Genomic DNA, 5731 nt, shown 5'->3' on the forward strand with positions numbered 1-5731 from the left:
GCACAATTGCACTTATTCTAAAAGTGACCACATAATTGGAAATAAAGCACTCCTCAGCAAAGGTAAAAGAACAGAAATCACAACAAACTCTCTCAGAACACGGTGCAATCAAATTAGAACTCAGGATTAAAAAACTCACTCAAAACCACACAACTACATGGAAACTGAACAACCTGCTCCTGAATGACTACTGAGTAAATAAGGAAATGAAGGCAGAAATAAAGATGTTATTTGAAACCAATGAGAACAAAGACATAATGTACCAGAATCTCTGGGACACATTTAAAGTAGTGTGTACAGGGAAATTTACAGCACTGAATGCCCACAAGAGAAAGCAGGAAAGATCTAAAATCAACACCCTAACATCACAAATAAAAGAATTAGAAACGCAAGAGCAAACACATTCAAAAGCTAGCAGAAGGTGAGAAATAACTAAGATCAGAGCAAAACCAAATTACATAGAGACACAAAAACCCTTCAAAAAATCAATGAATCCAGGAGCTGGTTTTTTGAAGAGATCAACAAAATAGATAGACCGCTAGCAAGACTACTAAAGAAGTAAAGAGAGAAGAATCAAATAGACACAATAAAAAATGATAAAGGAGATATAAACACCGATCCCACAGAAATACAAAATACCATCAGAGAATACTATAAACACCTCTATGCAAATAAACTAGAACATCTAGAAGAAATTGATAAATTCTTGAACATACACACCCTCCCAAGACTAAACCAGGAAGAAGTTGAATCCCTGAATAAACCAATAACAGGCTCTGAAATTGAGGCAATAATTAATAGCCTACCAACCAGAAAACATCCAGGACCAGATGGATTCACAGCTGAGTTCTACCAGAGGTACAAAGAAGAGCTCTATCATTCCTTCTGAAACTATTCCAAGCAATAGAAAAAGAAGGAAGCCTCCATAACTCATTTTATGAAGCTAGCATCATCCTGATACCAAAGCCTGGCAGAGACACAACAAAAAAAGAGAATTTTAGACCAATATCCCTGTTGAACATTGATGCGAAAATCCTCAATAAAATACTGGCAAACTGAATCCGGCAGCACATCAAAAAGGTATCCACCACGATCAAGTTGGCTTCATCCCTAGGATGCAACGATGGTTCAACATACACAAATCAATAAATGTAATCCATAACATAAACAGAATCAATGACAAAAACCACATGATTATCTCAACAGATGCAGAAAACACCTTTGACAACATTCAACAGCTCTTCCTGCCAAAAAGCTCTCAATAAACTAGGTATTGATGGAACATATCTCAAAATAATAAGAGTTATGTATGACAAACCCACAGCCAATATCACACTGACTGGGCAAAAGATGGAAGCATTCCCATTGAAAACGGGAACAAGAAAAGGATGCCCTCTCTCACTACTCCTATTCAACATAGTGTTAGAAGTTCTGGACAGGGCAAATAGGCAAGAGAAATAAATAAAGGGTATTCTCTTTAGGAAAAGAGGAATTCAAGTTGTCCCTGTTTCTAGATGACATGATTGTATATTTAGAAAACCCCATCATCTCAGCCCAAAATCTCAAGCTGATAAGCAAATTCAGCAAAGTCTCAGGGTACAAAATCAATGTGAAACAGTCACAAGTATTCCCACACACCAATAACAGGCAAACAGAGGGCTAAATCATGAGTGAAAATCCCTTCACAATTAACACAAAGAGAATAAAATACCTAGGAATATAATTTACAAGGAATGTGAAGGACCTCTTCAAGGAGAATTACAAACCACTGCTCAATGAAATAAAAGAGGACACAAACAAATGGAGAACATTCCATTCTCATGGATAGAAAGAATCAATATCATGAAAATGTTCATACTGCTCAAGGTAATGTATAGAGTCAGTGCTATTCCCATCAAGCAACCAATGACTTTCTTCACAGAATTGGATAAAACTACTTAAAGTTCACATGGAACCAAAAAAGAGTCCACATTGCCAAGACAATCCTAAGCACAAAGAACAATTCTGGAGGCATCACACTATCTGACTTCAAACTATTCTACAATGCTACAGTACCCAAAACAGCATGGTACTGGTACCAAAACGGAGATATAGACCAATGGAAAAGAACAGAGGCCTCAGAAATAATACCACACATCTACAACCATCTGATCTTTGACAAACCTGACGAAAATAAGAAACGAGGAGAGGATTCCATTTTTAATAAGTGGTGCTGGGAAAACTGGCTAGCCATATGCAGAAAACTGAAACTGGATTCCTTCCTTACACCTTATACAAAAAATTAATTCAAGATGGATTAAAGACTTAAATATTAGATCTAAAACCATAAAAACCCTAGAAGAAAACCTAGGCAATACCATTCAGGACATAGTCATGGGCAAGGACTTCATGACTAAAACACCAAAAGCAATGGCAACAAAAGCCAAAATAGACAAATGGGATCTAACCAAACTAAAGAGCTTCTGCACAGCAAAAGAAATTACCATCAGAGTGAACAGGCAATTTACAGAATGGGAGAAAATTTTTGCAATCTACCCATCTGACAAAGGGCTAATATTCATAATCTACAAAGAATTTAAACAAATTTACAAGAAAAAAATCAAACAACCCCAGCAAAAAGTGGGTGAAGGATATGAACAGACACTTTTCAAAAGAAGACATTTATTAGCCAACAGATGCATGAAAAAATGTTTATCATCACTGGTCATCAGAGAAATGCAAATCAAAACCACAATGAGATATGATCTCACACCAGTTAGAATGGTGATCATTAAGAAGTCAGGAACCAACAGGTGCTGGAGAGGATGTGGAGACGTAGGAACACTTTTATACTGTTGATGGGAATGTAAATTAGTTAAACCATTATGGAAGACAATGTGGCAATTCCTCAAGGATCTAGAAATAGAAATACCATTTGACCCAGAAATCCCATTACTGGGTATATACTGGGTTTATATAAATCATGCTACTATAAAGACATATGCACACATATGTTTATTGTGGCACTATTCACAATAGCAAAGATGTGAAACCAACCCAAATGTCCATCAGGATTAAGAAAATGTAACACATATACACCATGGAATACTTTGTAGCCATAAAAAACGATGAATTCATGTCCTTTGCAAGGACATGGATGAAGTTGGAAACCATCATTCTTGGCAAACTATCACAAGGGCAGGAAATCAAACACTGCATGTTCTGACTCATAGGTAGGAACTGAACAATGAGAACACTTGGTCACAGGTGGGGAACATCACACAGGGCCTGTTGCAGGGTGGAGGACTGGCGGAGGGATAGCATTAGGAGAAATACCTAATGTAAATGATGAGTTGATGGATGCAACAAACCAACATGACACATGTATACCTATGTAACAAACCTGCACATTGTACACATGTACCATAGAATTTAAAGTATAATAAAAAATAAAAAATAAATAAAATAAAGCAAAAATGTTGCAATAGAGTTATAAAAGTGAGCAAATTATAAAGAAACTTTGAATCAATTATAACTAAAGAAGTTATCACATCACTTTCAGAAACAGATGAAACTGAACACAAATTACACAAAGACAGAAAAGATTTAAATAACTGGTAAATAATTGTGAGCTAATTGATATATAAAAGCTGTATTTAAACAACGCATCATGTGGGATATGATTAGGTTTCTCTTCAAATAGCCTGATCAATCCTTTATTCTTTAATTCATAGTACTCTCCCACCCCTTTTTCTTTTGTCTCTTTTTTTTGTCCTTTCTGCCTTTATTACATGCCCCGACATGCCACAGTACCAGGCGTTATCAGTACCAGCTCATATTTCTTTCCTTATTTGGAAAGAAGACTAGCTCTCTAGCTCATTGCAGACACCCTATCCCCTTTCCTCTTTCTCCCTTATGTGCCCACCTTATCTTAAAAAAAAGTTCAAATGTTTAGCCAACTGGGATTAGTTTAGATTGTACGGCCTGATCCAGGCCAATGGGGAAAGGGTATAGGGGCAGGACTTGTGTCAGGAATAAAGGCTCTTGTGCCCCTTTGTTCAGGTGTGCTCTCATGGTGACTGGCCAAGGAGAAGCACCCCTCTGCACAGAACTAAAATTGCTTTGCTAAGAATCCTTTGTTTGAGTATTCAATTTCCTTAGGATTGTCAACGTTATTCCCAACAATCATTTTTAAGCATTCAAAGCAATCACAGAAATTTTGACTACATTGAAATTAACATTTCAGTTCAATAAAGAACATCATATACAAGGTTAACAGGCACTATCTGATGGGAAATGGCATTTTTGATGTCTAAAATCATTCTGTAATTAATACCAGCAACTTGAAAGCTCCTGCTGATAAATATATAACAAACAGAAAATCTAAGAAAAATCAGCAAAGGCTATAAATTGCCAACATACAGAAGTGTATTAGTCCATTTTCATGCTGCTGAAAAAGACATACCCAACACTGGGAAGAAAAAAGAGGTTAAAGGAATTACAATTCCACATGGCTGGAGAGGCTTCAGAATCATGGAAGAAGGCAAGGAGGAACAAGTCATGTCTTACACGGATGGTGGCAGGCAAAGACAGAGCTTGTGCAAGGAAACTGCCATTTTTAAAACCATCAGATGTAAGACTCATTCACTATCATGAGAACAGCATAGGAAAGACCTGCCCCCATAATTCAATGACCTCCCACTAAGTTTCTCCCACAGCACATGAGAATTGTGGAAGTTATAATTCAAGATAAGATTTGGGTGGGGACACAGCCAAATCACATCAAAAAGAGAAGTCCAAATGACTTAGAAATGTATTTTTTTAAAATATGTTTGGTTTCATATGTAATCAAACTCCTTTTAATAATTAAAATAAGATACAATGCTTAATCCATACGTTAGGCAAACATATAATAGGTAATTCCAAGAATTCTCATGAAAGCAGAATCCTTCATTCTACATTAATAAGAGGCTAAACTGATAAGCCACTTTGAAAAGCATTATCCAGTATTCAGGGGAACTAACTACGTAGACATGTACCCAATGACTCAATAATCTCTCCTCTGACTATATGAGTCAGAGAAACTATTATCAAATCCATTAGGGCATATGTATAAGGTTATTCATCTCTGCACCTTTTGAGGTAAATGGGAGCTGAATTAAGTTGGCTTAACCTTATATGGGAAATGGAAAAGTCAAAGATGGTGGATTTATAAAGTAAAAAATTAGGCAGAAATCAAAAGCAATATACTTCATATATAAACATACATCATTATGAATAGAATGTAAAATGCAGTGCCTATCTGGCTCTCATCTGCCTCTGGTTTACCTCCCTCAATTCCTTCCTTTCAACACCACTAGATTGATTGGCCCAGTTTTTCAGTTTTTGATTAATAAGAATTTGAGGGTTTTTTTTTTTTAGAGTAACGTTAACCATCAGTTCAGCATTATTTGAAACTTGTCTTGGCCAGGTGTGGTGGCTCACACCTGTAACCCCAGCATTTTGGGAGACCAAGGCAAGCGGATCACCTGAGGTCAGAAGTTCTAGATCACCCTGGGCAACATGCCAAAATACCATCTCTAATAAAAATAAGCATAAAAAAATTATGGATCTCTAAGGGCTTGATTTGTGAATCTGGGTGCTCCTGTACTGAGTGCATATATATTTAGGACAGTTAGCTCTTCTTGTTGAATTGATCCCTTTACCATTATGTAATGGCCTTCTTTGTCTCTTTTGATCTTTGTTGGTTTAA

The sequence above is a fragment of the Colobus angolensis genome, unplaced genomic scaffold (genome assembly GCF_000951035.1).
Source record: "Colobus angolensis palliatus isolate OR3802 unplaced genomic scaffold, Cang.pa_1.0 Scaffold16, whole genome shotgun sequence".
Classification (NCBI taxonomy): domain Eukaryota; kingdom Metazoa; phylum Chordata; class Mammalia; order Primates; family Cercopithecidae; genus Colobus; species Colobus angolensis.